Source organism: Perognathus longimembris, chromosome 7 (genome assembly GCF_023159225.1).
Source record: "Perognathus longimembris pacificus isolate PPM17 chromosome 7, ASM2315922v1, whole genome shotgun sequence".
NCBI classification, from domain to species: Eukaryota; Metazoa; Chordata; class Mammalia; order Rodentia; family Heteromyidae; genus Perognathus; species Perognathus longimembris.
Window position 1 is genome coordinate 31,685,503 of NC_063167.1, and position 27,360 is coordinate 31,712,862.

Below are 27,360 nucleotides of genomic sequence, written 5' to 3' on the forward strand. Positions count from 1 at the left end.
CTGGGCTTTAGAAGACAAGCCTCCATTTTCATTTGCGAAATCAACATGGAGTTCCCAGCGGAGCTGTGTCCAGCTATATTGTCCTTACCCATTTGAGAGAGGAGTGGAGGGATGGCAGGTGGGGGGTCTGCAAGGCTCTCCAGTGGTGTGTACACCTCTGCTTTGTCTTGGTCCAGGCAGAGGATGGGGGAGAACCAGGTTAGACTGGGTAATTCTGCGGCCCAACATGGGAGCATGTAGCCACATACACGCGAGCACTCAGTACTGAGGGAAATCCATCAGCTTCTGAACTGGAATCCATCAGCATCAGACTGGGCATGGCTGGACTAGCTCCAAACCTGACTTCTGTGTACAGGATGAGTGGAGTGATATGTGAAGTGGCATGAGCCCTGCTTCTCTCTGGGCCTCAGCCTACCTTTCTGCCAAGTGGGGGAAAATGATATTTGTCTAGCCTGCTTGAGACTAGCATTCCAAACACTTCATCAAGCATTTATTACCCATCAAGTATGTATTACCCACATGTACACAAGTGCATATGCACATATGCATACAACAAACTTCTCTTTCTTTCCTCTCCTTGCTTCTCTTTCCTTCCTTCCTTCCTTCCTTCCTTCCTTCCTTCCTTCCTTCCTTCCTTCCTTCCTTCCTTCCTTCCTTCCTTCCTTCCTTCCTTCCTTCCTGTTGGTCATGGGGCTTGAACTCAGAGCCTGGGTGCTTGCTCAAAGATAGTACTCTACCACTTTGAGCCACAGCTCTACTTCCAGTTTTCTGGTGGTTAATTGGAAATAAGAGTCTCATAGACTTTCCTGCTCAGGCTGGGTTTGAACCATGATCTTCGGAGCTCAGCCTCCTGAGTAGCTAGCATTACAGATGTGAGCCACCAGCACCTAACTAAACTTCAGTTTAAGTAATGGAGTGCATCCCAGAAGGCTTTGCTGCAGGGTTTCTATGGAAGAACCAGAGTTCAGCACACATGGACAGGATTCCTATTCACATCTTGGTGTCAGGCCCTGTCTTGTTTCTGGGACCATGAATTAATAAGTGCACCTCCATTCCTGAGGATTCACAGTCAGGTACAGGGTGAAGCAAGAGAGAGGGTATCCAAAGGTCATTCAAGAAAGACTTATCACGCGTCACACTCACTCATAGGGCTGGCCTCAAAGGGAGGTCAAGGTATGATGGGAGCTCATAAGGAGTGGGGACCACAAATTAGAGACTCCTAAAGGAGGGGGCCACAGCCATGTCCTGTGGGAACACATTTGCCATTCAAAAGAGAAAGAAGAGGAATTCAGGTGTTGCAGACAAATGTGGAGGTACATGACCATTTCTCTTGTAGACAATAGTCACAGAGCCTCCACAGTCCATGTGAAGGGAGTGGAGGCCAGGCCAAGTGGTCAGTTGGAGGGGCATGCTTCTGATGCTCCCAGGCTGGAGTGTCACATGTGGGCTGGTGGAGTGAGCAGAGGTGGACTGGAGGCCACAGAAATCATGAGTTGAGCTGCACCTTGGTGGTTCATGTCCTGTAATCTTAGCTACTCAGGAGGAGGCTGAGATCTGAGGACCACTATCCAAAGCCAGTCTGGGCAGGAAAGCTGAAAAGGGAGAAGTAGAAAGAGAGGCAGAAGGGAGTTGTGGCTCAAGTGGTAGAGTGCCAACTTTGAGCCAGAAAAGTTAAGGAACAGTGCTTTACACCTGAGTTCAAGTCCCACTACAGAGAGAAGGGGGTGGGGAGATGTCCCTCTTCCCTCCACCACTGCCTCACTGCTTAGAGAAAAAGCTAGACAGCACAGAGGGAAGGCAGAAAGAATCTTCAGCCCTTGGAGCAAGGAGGAATGAGGAGACCCTAAGCTCAGGGCTTTGTGGATATGGAGGAAGTTAGGGAACAGGTTAGAACTCCAAGTCTCTCTTGGCTTGGATATTATCCAACTTCTATAACTCCATGCTCTGAGGCTCACCTACTGTCTCTCAGTACCCACTGTGTGGATGGACCCTCACTTCCTACTGCACCACCTGACATCCTTGAGCCTTCCTTAGTGGAACAGCTGGATAAAGGAGGGCAGACCTGGGACAGCAGGAAAGGAGGCTCCGAGGGAGGTAGCATGTCCCTTCCTGCCGACAGTCTAAGGAGAGACTCTCTTTCCAATGAGCATCAAAGGAGACAGCTGCACAGAACTTGGCCTCACGGACAGAACTGCCACACTGTCCTACCTTCTATTTTCTGCCTGTTTGAAGTCAGAGGAGACACTGTCTGGCATTAGACAGGGGCACTAGGAGACTCCTGTGCTGCCAGGAGACTCAGGTATGGGAGGGCTTTAAGACCCCATGTGGAATTGCTCAAGATGCAGAAGGATACTTAAGGAGCCCCAAAGAGGGCAGGAAGGTACCCCAGTCTACACAGCCAGACAGAGGATCCAGAGACTTCTGTCTGCTTCATTTGATCTGTTCAGGTCTCCTGTGCCCCTTCCCTCTACTGTAGACTGGGAAAATGTTTGTAGACCCAAGACAAAAGAATGTGAAACTGAAATCAGAGCCTTCGTCTTGGGAAGAGAACACAAAGAAATCAGATGCAGCTTGAAAGAACAAAGATCTGCTTACACTGTGGGTAGGATGTGCCAGCCCTGATAGACTCAGGAAGGACGGGAGCAGAGGAGGACCTCTGAAAAGCCAGCTGCAGGGGCCAATCAGCTTCCAGGATAGAAAGGTAGGGTAGGGTAGAAAGATGGCTGTCATAGCCTGAAAGTTCCTTGTGTGGAGTCTTCTTGTCTGTTGGCCTTCATCTGCTCTGCCTGAACCTGCCATTGGGTCACTGCCAGGGCAGGGGCAGGGAGCTTGGCTGGTCTTTACCTGCCCACAGCCCAAGTATCCATTCTTCCCTGTGTGGAAGCTCACTTGCTCCGAGCATGGCTCTCCCCCCATCCCAGCTCTTTTCAACATGCATGTGGTTAATATTTTTCAATGCCTGTTTGCCATCTGTATGTTATGTATGTATTTATGTTCTTGATACAAGGTCTTGATGTTGTGGCCTCGCCTGCACTGAAACTCACAGTGCAGTCTAGACTGGCCTTGAACTCAACATCTTCCTGTCTCTACCTCCTGAGTGCTAGGATTATAGGTGCACCGCTATGCCTACATGTTTATGTTAATAATGCTTGTTGTGTTCTCTACCAGACATTATGTAGTTTGTCACTCTTCCGTATAAGCTCCAACAACTCTGTGAGATAGTTTCCATTGTTAATCTCCTTTTCACAGATGAGGCAAAGGGAGGCAGACAGTAATTAAGTAACTAGCCTTAACTCACACAGCAAGTAAGAGCAGATGAATGAAGATAGCTTGACAATTTTGGCTACATGCCCCAAAGTCCTACTACTTCGGCAAAGAGGGAAAAGATACACACTGGAAACCCAGAGGTGGAATGGAACCAGGCAAAAGCCTAGAAGTGGACTTAGAGCCTCCTGGTTGAAGGGACTCAGATATGGCGCATTCTGGAGGTTTGGGCCAGCCAGTAGTGGGACTACTTGCCAAAATAGCCATCCTTTCTCATCAAAAGCACTTACCCTTGCATACCAGAGTACCCACTCCTTGCCAACCAGGGGCTCTTGGCATACCTTCTTGGGGGACTCCTCAGTGGCCAGGGATCAGTGCAGAAGCAAGGGGTCCATCTCTGCCTGGCCAGGAGGGGTGCTGCCAAGCTGTGGGAGGCTCCTCTCCTGAAAGCCTGCCTCCACTCTACCCACTTCTGAGCCTGGTAGCTGCTTGCCCTGGAGATGAGGGCCAGTCCTGGCTTCTTCCCTGCATGCTCAGGGCACCCAGACCCCAGCAGTCCTCAGCTACCTTGGGTCCTGTGGGTCCAGAAGCAGCCTGGGGAGGTCAGCAAGCCTGGAGGCTTCTATCCCAGCTCCCCGGCGCCCCTTTGAAGGGGATCAGGTTCCCCCACAAACATAATTGAATGAAAATATGAGAGAGAAAAGGTCTTTGTTCTCCCATTTACAGCGTTAGAAAATATGTAACAAATTAGCCGTTTATGAGGTAAGAGACCAGTGCTGTGTGCAGGCGGGTAGGGCCTAGGCAGGCACAAGGGGCCTTTCAGCAGCTGCTTGGGGGGCGGTGGGCACAGAGGAGAGTTTGGCTCGACCTACAGGATGGTGAAGCAGGAGCAGAGGACTTGAACTGGCACATGGGAAACCTGGGATGGACACCATGGCACCAAATAGAGCTAATGAAGATGGTTCTAAGAAGTGACAGAGGGGTGAGGGTACCAACTGCAGGCTGTTTCCCTGAGTTCCCCAGGGCTACCCAAAGCATCTCCAAGGACTGACCCAGTGTTCTCAGGGCATAAATAGCCAGCTGCAGAGGCCTCCGTGTGTTCCCTGCTGGTTTGTTTCAGGGTTGTCCTTGATATGGCAAATGGTGTTTCTCTTCCAACTGTGGAGTGATTCAGAATTTCAAACTGTCACTAAGGGCAGGAGGAAGGTTCCAAGGCTGGGCAGGAAGAAGGCCCTCAGAAGAGAGAGGAAGGTCATGAATCTTTGTTATCCTTGTCCTGCCTTTGCTTCACCTAGGTGTCTAGAATCACAAGGGGGTATTATTCTGTTGGATGGTTTAGAGATGGGATTTAATATCTGATGTAACCAGCCAGGGTTCTGGTGCCTAGTAGCAATGCTATGGACACATAAAGCCATCACCCACACTTGGTGGCCACCCACCCTGATTTGCATGTTCGGACTCCATGTTATACTATGGGTGCTAGGGTCTGTGATTCCTATTTTTGAGGTTGTAACAGGGCCAGGCCCTTGTTGCTAGCCCTGGAGAGGGGCTAACTTCAAGCCTCTATGGAGCCTGGCTTTTCCCTCCTATGGCTCCTTGCTGGAGGCTCAAAGGATGCTCCCAGGTCTTTGAGCAGGGGTGCTGGTGAGATTATGAGTCCATGCCAGTCTGTGTAAGGAATCTCTGCAAAAAAGTGGGGTGCTGGGTTTCTTCATGAATATCCCGAGTGTTTGGCCTGCAGTCACAAACACATCGCTTTCCTGGATCTGATTTTATTTATTTTGATTGGATCTTAACAGTTCTTTACAAGGCTGAAACTGAAGCTGCCTGGGGTCCCCCCGGAGACTTGCTAAAACTTCAACTGCACCCAGTTTCGCAGAGCAACTTGAAAGTTAATCAGTGGTGAGGGACAATTTGCCTCATTATTTCCAGCCTTGGAATTTGGCAGCAGATGGAATTCTGGGCCTGGTGTGGACACAGTGATCCATGATGAACACAGCGGGGTTTGTTGGCCCTCAGGTTGTCCATCCAGGTTGGGGGCTGGATGGCTGATAGTCCTTCCGAGGGTGGGTGGTGCCGGGAAGGAGTTCCTGCTTGGAGGTTGACAGGGCCCTCCCCACCACCATCCTAGGTTTGAGGGTACTGCTCCAGGCCAGTGTGGACAAATGTAGGCTGTGCCCCTCTGCAGGCTGAGCTCCACACTGTGACTTGAGGAAGTAAAGGTGGAACTGGATAGCTTTCTGTTCTTTATGATGCAGGTAGAGGCAATGAAATAACTTCTTCTGAAGGGCCACCTGTGGCTGGCATGCCCTATCCATGAAGCCAGAGAAGATGCATGTGCCTCTCTTGTCCTCTCCCCCTGTGACATCTACTCAGACCGCTGACGAAAATAACCCTCTTCCCAGGCACTCCTGACTGTATTCACTTGGCCATACTTACTTTCCAGAGTATTTATTGCTTTCTAATACAGTATGTTTATTCCTTTTATGTATTTATTTATTTTTGAGCGGTACTAGGGCAAGGGGTTTGAACTTAAGGCCTTGTACTAACTAGGTAGGCACTTTACCATGTTAGCCATGCCCCAGTCCATTTTGCATTTAGTTATTTTCTAGACAGAGACTTGTGTTTTCCTCAAAGTTGCCCTAGAACTGGGGATCCTCTAATCTCTGTTTCCTATGTAGCTGAGATGAGGGCAGATATCCTCACACTCTGCTTCTTGGTTTGATTGGGTCTTGCTACCTTTTTAGCCTCAGACTGAGATCTTCCTGCTCTCTGTAGTTGAGATTATAGGTGTGCACCATTGTACAGAGCCACAAATGACATATCCTGTTGTTGATTTCATCACCTTGCTCTAGGCAGGAGGGAGAAGAACATGAAGGACACCCTCAGAAGAGAAAATAAGCTCAACAAGTGTCTCATGGATGAACAAAGGACCCTTTAGAACATTCTATCACCAGTCATTCTTTCGGGTCTTCCTATGTACATCCATCCCCTGAAGTTCCAGGGACCTGGCACCAGGCAGGGGAGGGGGAGGGAGGGAGAGAAGTAAAGCAAGTCCATCTGCTCTCTGGACAAAGCTCAGAGAAGGTAGGGCTATCCGGGTCACACAGCACATGGATACGTTTGGACAGCTCTCCTCCTCTTCCTCCTCCTCCTCCTCCTCCTCCTCCTCCTCCTCCTCCTCCTCCTCCTCCTCCTCCTCCTCCTCCTCCTCCTCTCCTCCTCCTCCTCCTCCTCCTCCTCTCCTCCTCCTCTCTCTCTCTCTCTCTCTCTCTCTCTCTCTCTCTCTCTCTCTGAAGCTTTGAACCTCAAGAAATTCTGCTTGAGGATCTTGTCTATCCCATCCTCACCTCCTCTGGGCTGTGTGTTGTGAGGGTGCTTGTGCCTGGGGTTCAGTTACCCCCTCATCATTCCTTTCTCTTACACACAGCCCCTGTCCCCAAGTCCACTGTGTTTCAGCTCTGGTCAGGAAGAAGCCCTGCCCCCTCCAGTAATGGGGAGGTTCTCTAGTGTTTTCACATAGCAGTGCTAAGCAGGCTGTGAGCCAGTCAGCAGCAACCCATATAGTGGCTATTCTGCATAAGATATAGAGCTTGGAGAGGTAGAGAGCTGTATGAGCAACTGAGCTCTGGGTTCAAGTCTACCTGTGTCTCCTTAGGGTAAATCTGTTTACCTCTTCCATGTACTCATCTGGGGCTTTTTAGGCAGTTGTGGGTGCTTGCAAGACTCAGCTCCAGGGCTGGGCTGGGAGAACAGGAGAGAATGGCTTCTGAGCTCAGGACTGAAAGGAACCTGCATGTGTTCTCAGGGTGGGAGTTTACTGTGCCAAGATATCTGCCAAGCAGACATCCAGGCTGTGCCACTCTTGTATGTTCCCACAGAAGCTGGCCACACCTCCAGGCCACTTTGAGAAAATACTTTTCACATAGGCCAGAAGCCTGTTTGGCTATCTCAGCCCAACCCACCCACCCCCGCCCCCCATCCCCGGGACTCTACTGTGCTCCAGGTTCTGCAAGGACCAACAGCCACCCTGTACTAATCAGTCCTTCGCCAGGCCCCTCCCATCCTTAGCCTGTCATCATCCCTCTTCCAAACCAGTGGATGCAGACATCAGAGGAGACAAACACCAGACAAAGGTCAGGACAACAAGGTGCTGCTGACTGACTCTCAGCCAACCAGAAAATGTAATCAACTCACTGCCTGCCCTGAATGCTCCCTCTCAGGTGAATGCTACCCAGAAGGGCATGTACACACTCCAAGACTCACCACAGACTTCACCCAGTCTAATGCTCAGGCATACACCAGATGCACATAGACTCTAAGTGTGAACACACACACAATCTACCTGGAGCTCTGGGGGCTCTTCTACTCTTCCACACTTCTGTGGGTTCGCTATGAGGGCAGAGCTCTCCATTTTTGCTCTGAGCCTCTGAGACTCCTAGGCTGTATCTCAGCAATCATGAGTTCAAATCTGCCCCTCTCAGTCTACCTCCAACTGTGCTGAGCTCCCTCATCCTAAGCAGTGATAGGTGGGGGCAGACAGAGCTCTGGTTGTGGCATTCAATCCGGGCTTTACCATTCATTGGCTCACTGTGGTGCCTTGGCTAGTCCCTAGACTTCTTGGAAGGTCATTTGTCCTCTAGAAAATACCAATGTCTTTCTTGCAGGCTGTGACAGATCAAGAAGACATACATCCTTTCCTTCTTTTTCTCTTTCCTTTCTTTTCCTTTTCTCATTTTACTCCTACAAGACAGGTGCTACTTTGAGTCCATCTTAATGGTGAAGTAACAGGCCCACAGAAGTGAAATAGTAAGACATGGCTGTGGTTATCCCACGTGACCCCTACCTCTCCCAAGATGCCTTTCCCTATTGCTTCCAACATTCAGGGGTCAGGAGGAGGCCACTGTGAGCCACTCAAGGCCCCTCTCCCAGTGGTCTTACAGAAGGCCATGGCCCCATCAGCATGGCATAAAGAGAGACTGCTACCTAGGCCACATCTTGGCTCTGCAGAACTGAAATGCTCCTAGCATCCTCTGCTTTGAGGGTCCTTCCTCCCAGGGCAGGATCCTTTCTCCTCCTGGAGGAAGAGTAATCAAGGCGTGACACCACCAAGGTTTTAGGCAGCCAGAGAGAGAAAGCAGAGCCTAGCAGAGCCATTGGTGTGTGGAGTCTTGCACATGTGTCCTGTGGGATGCTGCAGGCACTGGCCTGGAGACCTGGTGTAGACTGGGAAGTCTGAGGGACACTCTGGAGCTGCATGGGGGAAGCTGGATGGCAGCAAGTCCGAGACTACGTTTCAGCTGCAGTGTCAGCACATTCTTGGAGCACTGCGCTATAAAGTCCTTAGACTTCACTTCCAAGAGAGAATGAGGGCCAGCCTCCCTGCCCACAGGGTCGAGCTTGGGTCACTGGCTGGGGTTGTAGCCTTCAGGGGTTGGAGAAATCTCAGAGCTCTGTCAGTTAAGCTCAGCTGAGGCAGCTCTCTTTCTCTGCCTCCTGGCCTTCCTGCCTGCCCCCACCTGCATTCCCCCTTGTGATGTACGCATGCTGGGTTCAGGATGGGGAAGGCCCTTCCTTGGCAGGCACACTTGGATCTGGAAAAAGGCTGTGTGCATTTGCAGGGCCAAACAGCACAGAGGTCTGAAGGAGAGAGGGACAAGGCTGTCCCTAGTTACACACCAAGAATGTACTGGGAGAGCCCTGCGCCAGTGGCTTCTGCCTGTAATCCTAGCTACTCAGGAGGCTGAGATCTGAAGATCATGATTTGCGGTCAGTCCTGGAAGACAAGTCCAAGGAACTCTTATCTCCAACTAACGAGCAAAAAGCCAGACGTGGAGGTGTGGCTCATGTGGTAGAGGTAAGGGGGCAGTACCTGACCCTGAGTTCAAGCCCCACTGCTGGCATAAGAAAGGGAAAAGAATAGACTTGTAAGGATGAGGTTTCCATGCAACTTCACAAGGGAGCAGAGACCCCCCTCTCCCCAAAAACAGCACCAAGGTCTCAGAGGTCTAGAGAGATCCTCCTTCTAATCTCACCCTCTAATGTTTCACAAGGTGGGGCCAAAGCACAGCCCTGAAATCTAAACCCCAGCGCAGGAGGCTTTTATGCTGGGAAGCCATGCATGGGGTGAGGAATCACCCTAGCATCACAAGGATGCCCTGGGTCCAGCTGAAGCACAGCATTGCTCACTCACTGTAAGGAGAGGCTGCAGGTGTCTGTGCATGTGGGCAGCCTTTTGGGTCTCTACCTGGGGAATGTGTGTGTTTCTAGTTTAGGGGCCTGGTCCCTGCTGCTTTCCCTCAGAGAGAGGCTGGCAACCCCTTCCTCAAATTTCCTAATTGTAGCTCTCATCTACCTCACAGGGTCATTGCAAGAGTTAGGGATGCACAGATAAAGTATGCACTGGGCCAGGCACATATGGGCCTTAAGCAACAAGCCCCTAAGCTGGGTGTGTGACTGAGGGCCTCCTGGGAGAAGAAGAAGCTCTTGAAGGTTTATGTAACTGGAAGAGCAGGGCTCCAGGGCCCCAGGCAGGCTGCCTAGGGTCAAGCATCTCTCCACATCCTCTTCTTTTGTTCCCTCTCTTTTTGGAGAAGGCAGTGTCTGGTCTGGGCAATAGACAGGAAGTTTGGAAGAGAGTCTTCTAGCAATGAGAGTTCTCAGGGTTCTACAAATTAAATCCTGAGCTCTCTGCCCTGTGAACTCACTGGTCACACACAATCCTATGTGGGGATGGGGTTTCCAGGCCCACTTTACAGATGAGGAAACTGAGGCCCATAGCAGTAGCAGTACAACTATGTGTTCAAGAGCTCAGCTTACCAGGTGGGTGGGGAAGGTGGTATTCCAGCCTACAGTACCTGCCTGACTCCAGAGACCGTGCCCTGTTCATTCCAATCACAAACTTCCTGGAAGTAGAGGACACAGGCCAAGAAAGATGGGGTGAAAGAAAGGTCCTAGGTACCAAGACATTGGGCACAGGTACAGGATGAATTATTGAGGGTGACATTAGAGGTTCCTAGCCCTTTAATTGTTTCTTTCCTTCTGGCTTGTTCCATTGTTCCCAGGCTCTGAGCTGCCTGTGGAGGAGCTAATCATGGGCAGTTACCACAGTGGCACATCATAAACAGTCTGTAAAAGGCCAGAGAACTCAGCTCACACCCGACAGAGCCAGAAGGAACGCCCCCCCCCCAGAATGGTCACACACACACACACACACACACACACACACACACACACACACACAAAATGGTTGCCCACTGGAGGAGGCAAGCTTGGCCAGCACAGGCCTGACCTGCTACATCTCTATCCTCATCTCATGCCTCTGTGAGGAGAAGGATAGGTAAAGTGGCAGCCCACTTTTTACCCAAGGGAATGACTTTTCTGAGGCCACAGAGCAAGCAGGCTGTGAGAGGAAAGGGGACTGGATGTTGCTGCTGCATAAAACAGTGAGTAGAAATAAAAGCTGACCCACAGGTAATCTCCAAAGTACTTCCAAACCAGAGTCTCTCATTCTTACAATAGTCAGCTTGGAAATGCAGAAAGTGGAGCATTGAGGAAGAAAGCCACAGCCTGTCACCTGCCCCACCATTAGAAGGACCTGTCCCTAGCAAATGACCTCATTGCCTTGCTCCAAAGCCCACTGTGCTCCCCACTGCCTCCGTCCCATCATGGAAAAACACTTCCTTCTTAGGCACATCTTCCCTCGCCCGCACCAAGGTTCTAAAATGTCAACTAACTTTCTGAACAGTAAGTTGATTTTTCCTAAGTGTACCAAAATCTCATTGTCTCTCATAGCTCTGCACTTCTGCTGAAGCTCTGGCTCCGGCCTGGAAGATTCACTTGCCAAACCTCTACTGGGCTGACTCCCACCTGGACTGAGCAGCCTTTCTTTTTATGGGCACATAGGATGAATTGGGCCTTTGGGAAAGGATGCTGGACACTCAAAGGGCAGGTCCTAGAGGTCCTAGGCCTAACTCCTAACAACCTGTCCAGAAAGACTCACTGAGGGACCACTGTCTATAGACAGGGGAACACCTTTACTACTACTTTCCCCCCACTACCCCTCTGGGCTCAGGGAATCCTCAAGGTGTGCACAAAGTTGTGAGAAAGCTGCTGAACATGCTGAGCATGCGTCATACTTTCCCTTTAAATGAAACCCCTGTTTGAGGTTGCAACGTGTACACTGGGAGTCAAAGGCCTGGGTACAAGTTCTGCCTTCACCACTAACTCGATATGGGATGCGAGGCAAGTCCCTATGCCTAACTGGTCTTTGATTCTTTATCTTTAGTAAGGAGAAGTTAGAGGCCCCAACAAGTATAAATACTAGGTCAGTTTGCGTACCCATCTATGTTTTTGTTGTCTTAACAGATGGGAGATGCTCAACAGACATTTACTAACTCACCAGAGGTGATTCTTAGTGGAGTGGGTAGAGCTTGGTTGGGAGGTTTCCTGTAGTTTGAAAAATGACCTGTGGTGGGCTCCATCCATTATGCATAGGCCAGGGAAGAAAGTTCTTAACTTGACTTTTGTGTGTGTTTGAGGTTTAATTCATGACACATAATTTATTTAAATTATATTCAACATGAGATATAGCCTACATATTTATAGATGCAATTTATTTTAAAATATATTCACTTAGGAAAACTTGAAAGGCTAGACTGCAAGATGCTTGAATGAGAAAAAGCCTGCGGTACTCAACACACAAAGAGTTGAGAAGATCTTGAGAAGCTGATCGTGAGTCAGTCCTGTGGAAGATGTTTGGGGGGGCAGAAAGCAGTACTAAGTACTTAGTCAGGGCTCTGTGTTCTGTATCTGCAGTGCCCCTCACATGCTATGTATGACCCTTCACACACAAATGAGAACATCTATCCTCTACCTAAGATGGAGTGGGGAGGCTGTGTGCCTACTAGGTGGAGAGGAGGAGGGTGCTCCAAGGTCTCTCCTGGGGCTTCTGAAGACACTCAGACTTCCCTGTCCCTTTAACTCCATCTATATAACCTCTGGCTGGCAAGCTGCATGATGGAGAGTTCCACTACTCCAGGCTCAAGAGACATGAATGGACCAGGGTATGCTGCAGGCAGTACTCAAGAGGCTTGGGGGTCTCTCAAAGTGAGAGGTGGAGCTTCAGCGTTTTCATGGGCTCTTCCTGTAGTGAGACCTCTTGGGCTCCAATGCTAGTCAACATCTCCAGGGGCTCATGGTAAGTCTCTTTGTCTCTGTTTGTACTTTGTGTGAGGGGAGAAGAGAGAAAAAGGCATAGATTGTAGAGCATGTGAAACATTTAGGTTAGAGATGGGCAAAAGGAGCTCTTGAAGGATCTTGAAGCTTGGAAAAATAAAGCCCAGCCAGAGAAGGGGCCTATGGGCGTGGGGGAATCAACCTATCACTGCCCTGAGAATGGGTGCTAAGGTCCTAGAGAGGAGCAACTGCCAATACTTTGGTCTGCAATCAGGCCCATCTCCTGCCTGCCCTCTTTTTTTTTTTGCAGGAGGGATTTAAATAAGCAATTTAATCACAGTATCCATGGCCATTTGGGACAGCCACTTCACAGTTGCCATTTGATGTATGTCAGTCAAGCGAGTTGGGAAGCTGAGGCTTGAGGAGGAAGAAGTCCCAGCAAGGCCAGACAGGCTCTGCTACTGCCCAGCTCAGAGGCCCTGGGCTGGGGAGTCCAATTTCATTGTTAATTCAGGAATCACAGTCTTGTGCTTGAGGTGGGTGGGGCTTGGTTGGGAAGTCATGTGTAGTTTGAAAATTGGTGTGAAATGACCTGTTCTCACCTGACTTCATCCCAAAAGAGCAATGAAGGGCTGAGTTCAGGGGTACACACAGAAGGTGTGGGCTAAAGGGTAGATATATGTCATATATATATATGTACCTTCTCTTTAGTCCCTGTGCCACAGACTCCTTGTAACCACGAAAGGAAATCCAAATCACTCCTCCTCCTCCCCTCTCACTCCTTCTTTCTCAGCACTAGAGGGAGTAGGGGGTCATGTTGAACACTCGAGGTGGCAGTTGCAGTCTTTAGGACTTAGAAGAGGCACTCAATGAGTGGCTCAACTATTATCAAAAGGACAGAAATAAATTGACAATACTGGTGAGGAGGCAAAGAAAGTAATCTCATACAATGTTGGTGGGAATGCACTATGGAAACAGTATGGAGGAGGGTCCTCGAAACACTGGAAGGAGAACCAACCATGACCCAGCTGTCCTACTACTGAATACATATCCAAAGGAAATGATACCAGTACATTAAAGAGACCTTGTGCAACCTATGTTTACTGAGTAACCCAAAGTAACTCTCAGTATCCAGGATATGGAATCAACCTAGATGACTATCAGTTGATGACTAGACTGAGAAAATAAGGAATGTGTACACAGTAAATATTGTTCAGCCATAAAAAAGGAATGAAATTCTGTCATTTGCAGGGAAAATGTATAGAACTGGAGGACATTCTCTAACTCAATTGTATGTGAGAACTAAGCTAAAAGGATGAAATCATAGAAAAAGAGAGTAACATAGTAGTTCTCAGGGCAAGGAGCATTGAGAAAAGAGGGGCAGAGAGAGAATAACGAATAGGGTCGGTGCATAAGAGGAGTAACTATGAATGAATAGGATGAGTTAGCTCAATACCCCCAAATCGTATGTTGAGAAGATTTTTGAATATTCCCAACACAGAGAAATGACAAATTCCTGAGGGGACAGATACACCAGATAGCAGAATCTAATACTGAATCATATACTGAAACACCACAGTGTACCCCACAAATATGCTCAATTATTATATTCCAATTAAAAACATTTAGAATACATAGTGATTAGCCTACGGTTTTAAATTTTGTGTCAGTGTGGCTCAGTAAAAACACCAAACACTTTATAATGACCATTTATTAATGTAAATGAAACAAAGAGAGAGAATAAAAGAACACTCTCCAGAATCAGAATGAGAAGGAGCTGGATTCTAATCCCAGCTTTGCCTTAAAGCCAAATTACCTCCCTTCTGCCAGACCTTGCTTTCCCCTCCTAACAAAAGGGACGTGACCCTGCTTTGCACGCCTTTGAGGATCAGACAAGATAATGGTGGTGAAAGGGGGCTTTGACAAGTACAAAGCTCCCGCTAGACATATAGGATGACGGATATTATACAGCCACAAAGAGAGGTTTCTCCAAGGCCTGTTATCTCTTCTTTATTTTCTTTCAAGGAAATGGCTCCGGCCAGTCCGCCTGCATTATTGTTGGCACTGGGAGCCAGGGGGGGAGAGAGAGGCAGAGAGGGAGCAGGAATCTTTAAAAGAATCTCTCTGGGGGACACTAATATTTTTAATAGTTTGTGGGTTATGAAGTAAATCTCTGTTCTCCGTATTATATATCTCGGCCGAGCCCAAAGAATGTTTCCAGCGTCTCTAATGAAACTGAAGTAGTAACCCAGCAGAGAGAGAGAAAGGAAGAAAGGGAGATTTATTTGCAGAGATGTTTGCTCAGAGAGAGGAGAAAGCGGCCAGAGGCAGAGAGGCCCCACTCAGCCACATGCCCCCAGCCCTCCAGTGCCCCGATCTTGTCCTTATTCACTGCCGGACCACCTGTCCTCACCTTTGAAGAGTGCAGGCAACCTTCTCTTCCCACGGCTGGGGATGGGGGTGCTGGGGCTTTCTCTAATCATCTGGAGAGAGGTGAGCCGACCAGCAGTCAGGGGTGGGGGAGATTGGCTTTTGCAACATATAAGAAAGCCGGCTGCAGCCCAGAGCCTCGGTGGGAGAGCAGAATTATTAATAGGTCCTACCTAGGCCTGGGGGGAAAATGCAAGACTGCATGCAGTTTAAAAGGTCAGCATGAATAAGAAAACCAGACTTTCTAGGGGCGTCAGTGGATTTAAAATCCACCCCTAGGAGCCTGGGGCTCCTTGGCTATGGCGTGTGCAGCATGGATGTCTTTGTGTGTTTGTGGGCCTGTGTGCACACCTCTGGGATCTGGGACAGCTGTCAGCTGGCTGGGAGCTTGCTGGTGAGTTCAGCTTCACAAAGTGTGTGCTCTGGGTAACTTTTAGGTGCCAAGAATGGCAGCTCCAGAGGTTGCTGTGCTTCTGGGCTGGTCATTACTCACCATCTATAAAGTGAGAGGAGTGGATTGGCTGGTGCTAGTCAAAGCAGTGGGAGTTGGGTACAATTGGTCCTCAGCCCATTAGAGATCTGGGTTCAAATCGCTGTGTAAATAGCTGTGAGAGTTTAGGTGAATTGATGCCTTGGTCTCTGTGTTCTCCCAGGGCAGCTGAGGGGACGAACAATACTTGAGCACCTATTGTATACAAGTCCTGGTACACAGAGATTAATCTGGCCATTTCCTCATTGGAAAGATGCAACTATAAAGCATCACCAACAATTTGGGGATGTGAGTATGGGACAGAGGGAGGCACTGGAACTTGTGGGGTGCTATGGAGGCACTGGGCAGAGTTTGTGGCTTCCAGTGGTGACAGCCACAGGTTCCTGGCCTCTGAGTATCCCTGTTTATCTATTTTACTTTTTGAATTTCAGAAAATCCTCCTTCTTTTGATGGGGGTAGTTGAATATGATTAAGGTATATTATGTCCATGTATGAAAATAGAATAATGAAACCCATTAAAGCTGAAAGAAAAAAACTCCCTCTTATTACTGGTACAGAAATTAGGGTCCTGTAAGTGCTGTCCTAGGGCGCACTTGTGGTAAGTGGCAGAACCTAGCAGGTTTGACTGACAGGAACTGGGAACTTCTAGGAACTTAGAAAATGAGAATTTATTTCAATACAGAAACTGGGACAAAGAAATGATCTAATGTTGGTAGTGGGAGTGCTCAGGTGTTGGGGGTGGAGTAAGATGGATGGGGGCGGGGAGGTTCTGAGCCCAGGAGTCCTGATCTGCATCCTGATTCACTATGGACCTCTGTGACCCAGTTTACCTGGTCCTGAGCTGGGGTCACAGGGGTAGGACATGTTGTAGCTGAGAACAAGATGGTGCTGGGATTAAAGTCTGATGTTCTACCTAGCTGAGCAGGTCCAAAGGTGCCATCTTAAAAAAAATACACACACACACACACACACACACACACACACACATCAATCATTGCTTTTAATTTTAACTTTTTGTCACTATGGAGTGTGACCTCCAGGCCTTGCACTTGCTAGCCAGGCACTCTACCACTTGAGCTACGCCTCTAGCTGAAGAGAAGAAATTTAATAACTGAGTATCAGTCTTTCAGGTAGAGCAGTGGTGAGTTGCTTTGATTGAGTGGAGCTAACAAAGACTCTAGCCAAAGGTCTGGCCAGGGAATGACCACTGGCAGTGAAGGTTGTGAGGTAACAGGAGATCCTGGGGGCTTGGGACCCTCTACTCCTTCACTTTTGGCAGACATAGTAATCTGGGGACTTATCTAGTAACATTTTACCTATTTTTCAACCTACCTTGAGGACTGATAGCTCTTACTCTCATAACCATGCCCTTTGATGGAGGATCAATAAAGAGATAACACTTGGGGCTGGGGATATGGCCTAGTAGCAAGAGAGCTTGCCTCATATACATGAGGCCCTGGGTTTGATTCCCCAGCACCACATATACAGAAAATGGCCAGAAGTGGCGCTGTGGCTCAAGTGGCAGAGTGCTAGCCTTGAGAAAAAGGAAGCCAGGGACAGTGCTCAGGCCCTGAGTCCAAGGCCCAGGACTGGCCAAAAAAAAAAAAAAAAAAAAAAAAAAAAAAAAATTAAAAAAAAGAGATAACACTTATATGCAACATACATTGTAATATATATGTGTATATATAGCAATTATAGAATCATTCACATATTACATAGTTTCAAAGTACAACACTGGAACAAAAGAAACTTACTAGAGGGGTCCAACATATTTGGTAGAGCAGGAGAATCAGCAAACTTGAAGATAGATTAGTTGAGATTATTCAGTCTGAGGAATAGAAAGAAAATAATGCAGAAAAAATGCGATAACATCATGTGTACCAAAATAAGCATAACAGAATTTAAAGAGAAGGAAGAAAGGCAGAAATGTTTAAAAAAATGGAGGGGGGGGGGAGTTGCAAACTTCTCAAGTTGGATAAACCCCGGCCCCAAGCCCCAAAACATTCATCTATATAACTAAGAAGCCCAATGAACTCCAAATAGGATAAATTCAGAGATTTATAAAGAGGCAAGTCAGCTGGGTTTCAGTGGCTTACACCTGTAATCCTAGCTACTCAGGAGGAAGCCCAGGTAGGAAAGTCTGTGAGAATCTTATCTCCAATTAACCACCCAAGAGCCAAGAAGTAAAGCTGTGGCTCAAGTGGTAGAGCACTAGCCTTAGCAAGAAAACTTAGAGGGCTGGGGATATAGCCTAGTGGCAAGAGTGCCTGCCTCGGATACACGAGGCCCTAGGTTCGATTCCCCAGCACCACATATACAGAAAACGGCCAGAAGCGGCACTGTGGCTCAAGTGGCAGAGTGCTAGCCTTGAGCGGGAAGAAGCCAGGGACAGTGCTCAGGCCCTGAGTCCAAGGCCCAGGACTGGCCAAAAAAAAAAAAAAGAAAACTTAGAGAAAGCACTCAGACCCTGAGTCCAAGCCCCAGGAGGAGGGAGGAAGGGAGAGATGGAGGAAGAGAGAGAGAGAGAGAGAGAGAGAGAGAGAGAGAGAGAGAGAGAGAATAATGAAACTGCCAAGAAACAGACAAAACCTTGGAAGCAGCAAGAGAGAACTGATTAGTCACAAAGCTCAATAAAAGTAACAGCTGATTCCTTGTTAGCAGTCACAGAGGCCAGAAGGTAATGTGTTCAAAACTGCTGAGAGAAAGGAGAAAGAATGCAGTCAACAATTCAATGCATAGTCTAAAAAATTAAGAAAAGTAAGTGAAGGGATGGGTTGGGAAGGTAAGTATGTTGAAAGAGTTACGTTGATCAAGATGTGTTGCATTTATAAACTGCTTTGTTGAATGGCAACTCCTTTGTACAACTACTTAACGATAATAAGAATATTTTTTAAACTGCTGAGAGGAAAAGAATGTCAGTGAATAATTCTATACCCAGCAACACTATCCTCAAAATATGAAGGAGAAATTAAGACATTTTCAGATAATCAGAGACTGAGAAACTATAACATCAGAAGTCTTGCATAAGAATAGCAAACGATTAGGAATCCTTTAGATTATAATGAAAATCATTAGATGTAACTCACTCCATAAAAAGCACTAAAGAGCAACAGTCAAGGTGACTACAGAGGAAAATATAAAAGGCAGGATAAATAAACTTTTTTATTTTCACCCATTTTTTGTTGATTTTAAGGGTAACTACATAAGCAGTTATAGATCAGGTGAACTTTATAACGTATGAAGACATAATTGGTATGACGTTATCAAGAAATGGGGAAGAAAGAAACAATATAGGGACACTGTTTTGTGTATGCTTGTAGTTAAGTTGATATCTGAATTAATGATCCTCAGGGCAAGCACTAATAAAATAACTGACCGAAGTGGCCACAGACCTGGGCTCCCATGGTAGAGATATGATTTTATTGTAGATAACCTTGGGCAAGACACTTCTCATGTTCTAGTCTTAATTTCCTCATCTACTAAATGGTTAGCATTTTGCATAATCCACAGGCTCACCCCTATCTCCCATAAGGCAATGGATGTGTTGTGCATGTGGAAGAGAAAGGACTATTGCTCACTGTGGACTGTGGGAGGCTACTTGTGACCTGCCTGGAAATCTTACTCCTCAATCTTCTTAGCCGGGTAGCATTGGGCAAGTCATTGAATCCCTCACAACCTCAGTTCCTTCTTGTTTCTATGAGGAAACAGTAGTTCCTAATCTGGGGTTGTATTTGTTGTCTATTTGCAAAATTCTTGGTATGAAACAGATGTCCAATAAACATCTGGGATTATTCTTAGCTGTGACCAACCCAAGGGCACAGAAACATTCCCTCTGCATTAGATTGTGTCTCCTCAAAGTTCATATATTAAAGCCTCATCTTCAGCATGATGGGCTTTGGAGACGGGGCTTTTGAGAGAAGATTACATCATGAAGCTTAAGTTGTAATTGATAGATTAGACCTCTTATGAAAAAGAGATCCTAGAATGTCCAGGCTGGAAGGTACTTGCCTGTAATCCCAGCTGTTCAGGAGGAAGAAAGTGGGTAGCCCTAACTGAACAATAAATGAAAGCAGAAAAGGCTAGGAAAATGACTCAATTGGTAGGGTACTTGCCTTCTTGGTGCCTTGATCCTGTGCTTTCTAGCCTTCAGAACTGTGAGCAATAAATTTCTGTTTTTGATGAGCCACACACTGTATGGTATTTTTACAGCTGTCAGCCTGATTGAGATGTCCTCTTAACCATCCCTGGGTCCCTGGAATCTGGACTAGGACCATCCCAAGTAGATGGGGGTGTTTGTTCAATGGGACTAAAATTTACTATCCCTTTTTATCATCCAGACAGAAGTGTGAGAACCTATAAAAGTTCACAGCATAGGGAAGAGGACTGGGGTTGAGGAGAGCAGAGCTGCAGGCTCCTCTAGGCTGAGAGTCCAGGGCCAGGCCCAGCGGTACAGTAGACTCCTCAGTTGGACATGTCATAATCCTGATACCCAGAGGGAACACATATGCATTCTTCCTACATAAGAACATCTTGCTGAAAATGTGTTCCTGTCTTTGAAAGATGCTTGGGAATCAAGGGTAACCCAGCCTGCTTAAACTCTCTTAAAGGGACCACTGCATCCTCCCTTAACCCTGCACTACCTCCTCCTGTCTGTCACAGCCAACCTTGATAGTCCTCATGTGCCACTTCTCACCTGCTATCATTCCTCCCCCTCCAACCTGACCTCCACACAGACCCCCTCCCTTCCTTCTCTAGTTGTGCCAAGTCCAAGAGAATCCTCACAATGGAACCCAAGTTTCGAGTCTTGGACTCCTTTCCTAACAGTCGACACCAGCTGTTCCTCTGGGACTCTGCAAGGCCAGGGGAGAAGTGAACTGGCTTCTGAAGTTTACATTTCCCCCAGGGTCTCCTGAGACTGTAGGAGCCCTGGTTGAAGCTCATCCCAGAGGGCAGGGAAGGTGGAGTGATCCTGCTGACAGTGGGCAGGCTTTCCCACAGCTCTGCTCTTGTAATTCTCAAGGCAACCTCAGGGGGCAGAAACCACCACTTCAAGGTTCATCCCATAAGAAAAGCGATACACACAGAGAGAGGCTAAATAACATCCTTGGAGTCCACAGGAGGAGGGGCGAGGCCTCGACTAGCACCCAGACACTCACAGGGCAAATCTGTGTGCTTCACCACAATCTATCTGTGTGCAACAGGTACACATTGCCTGTGCAGGTGAGGGAAGCAGCAGCTCCCTTCCTTGCTTCAATCCTTATCATTTGTTCAGGGACATGGTGGGATTCTAGGGAGAAAGCAAATGTTAACTGGCCTGCTCAGAAGACTGACAGGGAAGGCTGAGATTTCAGAGGAAATCAACACACCCTAAATGGGCTTTTTGAGTATGAGCTGTGAGCCTGGTCACTGGTGCGCAGGGTCAGCAGGGTCTGCACCCTAAGACAAGAGGCTGAAGGTCATTTCTGAGCATCTTGTTGGATGCTCTTGGGCAGTGCATTAACCTCTCTGAATCTTCTGGAAGGGTCAGTTACTGGCAGCTTTAAACATCATGCAAGCCATCCAGTGGAGAGGACCAAATCCCCTTGAGGACAGGTGTATAGTTTTGTTTTGACACACAGGGCCTTGCACACAAGCTGGCTTTGAATTTAGATCGTCTCGCTTCAGACTTCCCAGTGCTGGAATTACAGGCACGAAGCATCACACCTAGCACGTGGAATGGTGTAAAACGTGAACTATCAGTGCTGGCAGGGACTTGGCTACCAACTGATTCCACTCCATGCCCAGCCGATGGGAAAACTGGGGCCCAGAGGGCTCAGGGAAGACTGGGGGACACTGTAGATTCAGCATGTTGGAGCCCTGCGCAGGGGAGGAACAAAAGGAGGAATGAAGGTTCGTCAGAGAGTCAAGGCTGAGCCCTAGTTCTCCTGAGGGGAATCAGGAAAGATGCCCAAACACAGATTAAGGCTGGAGCCCCATTGGGCTTGCTGCCCTGTGGCTGATTCCTGTCCTTGTCACTCTCTAGTTACTGCATGTGGCGGGCTGGCAATAGGCAGGTACAGAGCCCACCAGTCCTGGTTCACCACCTGCCTTCAGGAAGCTGCCCCCTTGCCTTCAAGCCTGGTGGGTTGGGATAGGACCTGGTTCATAGGCCACATGGGATTCAGGGAAGTCATGGTCACAGAGCATGCTGACAACAGGACCTACTACACAGTGTGGAAATGTCTCCTGAGAGGCCACACCAACCTTCTGCTTAACTAGTCTCAAAGAAGAGGCCACCATGTAAGGGCAGGCTCTGACAGACACACCATGATCACAGGGAGGGTAGCTAGGGGGCAGAGTCAGTATTAAGAGAGTGACAGATGAACTATGAGCATCCAAGCCCAGCCACTCTGGAGTGGACCCGGCTTCTGTGTGATGTGTGTGGCCACTGGGAAAATCTGGATAGCGCCTCTGCCATTACCACCACTGCTGCTGCAGACACTAGCAACAGCGTCCAAGGGCCATGTGCTCAGCGTCTGCCACACTACTTCATTTCTCTCTCTCTCTCTCTCCTACTTTCTCCAGCCACAAAGCAGAGAGCTGTCTACCTGGCAGAATGAAGGTTTGGGTGACAAGCTGGCTCATAGCAGTGCTAGGTAGGGTGATGGCCAGGCTTCATGCTGTCATTGTCATCACCTGTGTGTAAATCCAGATTGGTGTGGACCTCTCCTGGGTGAACCCCCAGTTCCTGTGGAGTGTTCTCCTCAGATTCAGTTCTAAGGACAAGGGTGTAGCACAGGATCCAGCCTGAGCAAACACGCTGAGGCTCTTGTGGGAGGCTCTCTCATGTCATATAATCTAAAGGGGTCAAAAGACATGAGGGGGCAGAATGGCAACCTCATTTTCCCATTGAAGAAAGTGAGGCTCAGGTATTTATGAAGGGTGTGTGCTCTTTTTCTATAGCATCCCTGTCATGTGGATGACGGCACTATCTGTCTATGCATGGGCATTGTTGCTAGGAAATAGGGGGGTAAAGAAAATTCACAATGGGGGCTGGGGATATGGCCTAGTGGCAAGAGTGGCTGCCTCATATACATGAGGCCCTGGGTTCGATTCCCCAGCACCACATATACAGAAAATGGCCAGAAGTGGCGCTGTGGCTCAAGTGGCAGAGTGCTAGCCTTGAGCAAAAAGAAGCCAGGGAAAGTGCTCAGGCCCTGAGTCCAAGCCCCAGGACTGGCAAAAAAAAAAAGAAAGAAAGAAAGGAAGAAAATTCACAATGGGGATTTACACAACAATCAAAGGATGTCCACTCTGTGCCAAGCTCATATGTATATTATATACACAACATAATATCTATATGTATATATAACAGTTTCCAGTCATCCTCAATCAGGCCTCCAGAAGTATGTATCATGCTGTCCATTTTCTGAAGCAGAGACTCAGGCTGTAGGAACTTCTGCAACTTGCTCAGGGTCACATTAATCAACTTGGTACATGGTACAGCCATGATTCAAACCCACATCCCCTGAGTGGTAGGTTCAGTGTCTGACAGAAATTGTCTGTCCTTCTTTCCTTGGCTCAGGCAGATGCTCTAGGCACAGCTCCTTGTCTCTCCCTGAAGCAAGATGGGGTCTGAGGCAGCCCTATCCCTAGTCCCCAATATCCTTCAGAATACTCATGTTAGAATTTGGCAGACCCACTGGGATTAATTAATTACAGGCCTATCTTCAGGGTGGCCCTGTCGGCTATCAAGGCTGCTGCATACCTGTTGATTGCATAATCCATAAATATATTTGACATCTTTAATTAGAATCAGGCCCCTCAGGCCCTGCCCACAGTTGAATTAAAAGCTCCAAACTCCCCGTTGGCAGCACTGAGCTTCTGCCTGAATGGAGGCCCAGGGAGGAAAAACCAACTTGGGGTGTGATGACATTTCTTAGAGATTAGGAAGCAGAGAACAAATTCACTGCAGAAATGTAAAGATGGGGATGGTTCCCAAGCGCTATGGCTACAGATCATTTTCCAGTTCTACTCCATTCCTCCAGAAAGCCTTCCTGGACCCTTGAACATGGGCTGTTGGGCTCCTGAAAGAGAACTCTTTGCAGAACACATACTGCGGAACTGCCTGAATCCCATACCCAGTCTGCCTTACCCAGCTCATCTCCTAAGGCAGGCCAAGCCCAGCTTGTGCCCAGCTCACATAAGAGATGACACAGCAATAAGAACATTTCCTGCTTGCCTGGGTACCACACCCTCATCTGTTTCTCTTCTTAGAAAGGCACTCAGGCCAATCTGAATCCTGGAACTTAATCCTGTCCCACATCCCATCTTGTCTCATTCATCCATTGTCCTATCTACCACTTCCCAGACTCTCTGAGATGGCAGGGAGCAGCAGTGGGTGAAAGCTGTTCCTGTTGAGGAATGCCCTCTCTAGAGCACCCTATCACACAGGATCTTATGCCATCCTGATGACATTACTTTTTCTGTATAGCAAGGGGGAGCCATTGGAGGTGTTTAAGCCAGGGGTGATAAAACTTGATGTCCTTCTCCGTCTCCTCTTCCTCCTTATTATTATTGTATTAGTGTTGTTGTCATCATTGTTATTTCCATTTAGTGTTGAGGATTGAATCCAGGACCTCACACATGCTGGGCCAGTATCCTACCACTGAGCTACATCCCCAGATCTGCCTTTAAAAAGTTACTTCTGCCTGGAGTTTGGAGTTTGGAGCGACAAGAGGCCAAATGGGCAGCACAGTAGAGACCACTTCAATGATCCCATGTGAGATTAGGTGTTAAGGCAGGAGATGCAGTGGGAGAAACTGAGTAGTAGATGTTCTAGATATACCTGGAAGGTAGAGCCAACTGGATTTACTGACAAACTGGATGTATGGTACCAGAAGAAGAGTCAAGAATGAGTTTGGTGGGGTGTGAGTGTGGAAGCTCTCAAGTTCAAGGCTAGCCAGGGATCTATGGCAAGGTTTTATTTCAAAGAAACCAAACAATGACAACAACAAACCAAGAATGAGTCTGGCTGTGGTTGGCCTGAGCAACTGTGAGAAGGGAGACCCCACTTCTTGAAATGGAGAAGAATATGGGAGGAACATGTTGGGTGGTGCAGGCGACTAGCAGAACTTGGTTTGAGTCATGCTCCTTGGGAGGTACCTGCTGAACAACCACATAGAGCTGTTAAGGAAGCCACTGGATACCCACTTGTCTGATATCCAGGATGGACACCCGGTATGGAGATGCCACTGGAACTTACTTCACTTTGAAGATGAGTGAGTTCAAAGGAGAGAAGAGGTTTGAGGCGGCTGCCTAGGAGCACTCACTAATGAGAGGTCACAGACAGAAGAAAAGCTACTAGGAGGATCTTCCAACTCAGACAAAGGCCATCAATAAGAGAAGCCAGACCCGGTGTGTGTGAAACCCAGGAGAAGGAAGCAAATGCAAGGTATTTACCTCTTTTCCATGAGGCCAATGCAGAATAGGTCTTCTTGGAAAGGGAAAGTCAGAATTGTTGGATCTCTTTAGATGGGCACCCAGTCTTGGGCTTTGGCTTGAGGTAGGGCTTAAGTCCCAATTTGTGGAATGTCTCTGAACTCCACAAGAAAAAGCTGGAGCTCGGAAGCAGGTAATTTCAGTCAAGTACACTATGTTTACTTAGAGTTTGGGTGCAGCAACCAGTTAATTACTCAAGTAAATCATGTCACCATCCCCTGCAGCCCCAGTGTAATAACACCGTGCTGACCACACTTTTAAGAGTGATATAAGCCTCGAAGTGCGAGCTAAGAGGTTTTATAGGCCACTCCTTGAATGGGCCTCTTTCTCCAGGAGCTCACAAAAGTCATGTGTGTCAATGCCTGCTTAGCTGTGGGGAAGGAGGGTGGCTCTTGGGGGCCCCCTTCTAGATGAGGCCCATATGACTTGGGATTGGTCCAAAGGCTGACTTGTAGCTCAGCTGGGAGAAGTCGGCCTTTTCTGTGGGTTTTTTTTCCCCTCATATCATTGGGACATGTTGGACTCACCATCCCTATGACACTCAGCTTCCCAATTCAAATCTATCAGTTCAACAAACATCTCTTGGACCTGGTTCTGAGCTGAGTGCTTAGAACTTAGGTGTGCCCAGGAATAGTATTCATGTTCCAGGCAAATGCAAGAGATGGGCGCAATGAACTAACCTTATGGTTTTACTAAAACATAAGGTGGTACAAACACTGAGGGAGAGAAAATGAATTCAGAAACTTGCATTGGATCGACAAGAATGAGACTGTAGGGGGCTGGGGATATGGCCTAGTGGCAAGAGTGCCTGCCTCATATACATGAGGCCCTGGGTTCGATTCCCCAGCACCACATATACAGAAAAAAAGTGGCCAGAAGTGGCGCTGTGGCTCAAGTGGTAGAGGGCTAGCCTTGAGCAAAAAGAAGCCGGGGACAGTGCTCAGGCCCTGAGTCCAAGGCCCAGGACTGGCCAAAAAAAAAAAAAAGAATGAGACTGCAGCTAACAAGACTTGAGAGGGGAGAGGGAGTTGCAGGCTGTGGAGGCCGCTTGAACGAAGGCCTAGGGACTGGGTGTTTTCTTAGATATTCACAGAAGCCCAGCTCCCTTGACTTAGACAACCAGAATCTAGGGCTCCCAGATTGCTTCAGTAGCAAATTAATGAAATCCTGGAATGTAAGGCACTTTTTGTGCCTGGGCAGATTTTTCCTAAGGCAGGAGATTGCTCTACCCACAAACAAGTCATACCTCCCAAGATGAGTGGACATTTGGGCTAGGATTCCAGTCGGTATAGGCATGTGCTCAGCATCTTCGTCCCCACCTATCGATCTCCAGATACCGGCCAGAAGTGTGCTGTGATCAGCGATATCCCACTATGTTCCAAGGACTCTTCCAGCCACAAAGAAAGCTCACTTCCCCACCTGGCCTGGCAGAAAAAGTTCCAGGTTTGTTAGTGTGGTTGTGATTGATAATCAGTTCAGGTCACAGGTCTAACCCTACCTGTCACTTTTTGTGGTTAAGTTTCTTATAAAGTGTCTGGCATTGGGTTAAGAACTTTACAAGCATGATGGCTGCTAAATGTCAAAACAATCATGATATGGGCTGTTATTCTCATCTGAGGATATTGTTCTATAGAGAGATGAGGTCTTTGTCCACAATCACCCAGCTTATAAATAGCAGTGCTAGGCTATGTACAAGAAAGTCTGGTTCCCGAACATGCAATTAGTCAAGATGAGGATAAAAAATATACTATTATTTCCCAAGAAGATGTGCAACAAACTCAATATGCAAGTGGAGATTTAAAGTCTGCCTTTGGGGACTTTGGGTACAAGTTCTGTGAGTACATGTCCAGAAGAAGTATAGTTGAAAAGTTATTATTTCTGTGTACTGGAGAATATATTTTCATAATCTGAGTAATTACCTCCTAATGTGGTTAGTCCTTATTAAACTGTGAGTATTTTAAGGGAACTGACAAGTTTTATTCAATGTGAAAAGCCCAGAATAATGCCTGGCACGTGGTAGATGCTTGGTGCATGTCAACTGAATGAACTGAGCTTCCTTCCGGACTCACATAGTGGGTCTTCTTTTATCAAGGCTGATCTGCACCCTAGGCAAGTCAAAGGAGGGGATTTGCATTTGTTAAGGGTCCTGGGTTGAAGGCCTAGAAACAGCCCATCTCTGGCTTTATGGCAATACTTTCAACAGCTGCTGTGTAAAGTCTCCTAAAGCCTTTCTATGTAGAAGCATTAAAAAAGAGAGAGAGAGAGAGAAAGAGAGAGGGCTAATATACAGCTAATATGTGGGTCATCCATGCAGTAGGCCCACTCTCTAGCTAATTAGAAAACTTTATTACAGGAAAGTTGAAGTGGTTTTTCTTTCCAAGGAAAACAGACCAACTTCTGAGAAGCAGGAAAAAGGATGCCAAGAGCTGCCTATGGCTATTCCCACTCTCTCTTCAGCTGAAGCAGGCCACACTACCCATCCAACTCATCTGTGACATGGGCTTGGTCTGCTCTTAGAC

The 27,360-nt window shown here is 47.8% G+C and overlaps 1 protein-coding gene and 1 long non-coding RNA gene across 3 annotated transcripts in view; one reads left to right on the forward strand and one right to left on the reverse strand.

The window, feature by feature from the left end:
* Positions 1-27,360, reverse strand: part of Trabd2b (TraB domain containing 2B) — a 204,159-nt gene that overhangs the window by 41,194 nt on the left and 135,605 nt on the right. The window lies entirely within an intron of this gene.
* LOC125355127 lies at positions 9,891-26,625 on the forward strand. Of its 2 annotated transcripts, XR_007211597.1 has the most exons (3): positions 9,891-9,902; positions 24,072-25,612; positions 25,835-26,625. It is a non-coding gene; the product is annotated as an uncharacterized LOC125355127 (long non-coding RNA). The 2 variants fall into 2 exon arrangements; XR_007211596.1 differs by lacking the exon at positions 9,891-9,902 and having other exon boundaries at positions 24,009-25,612.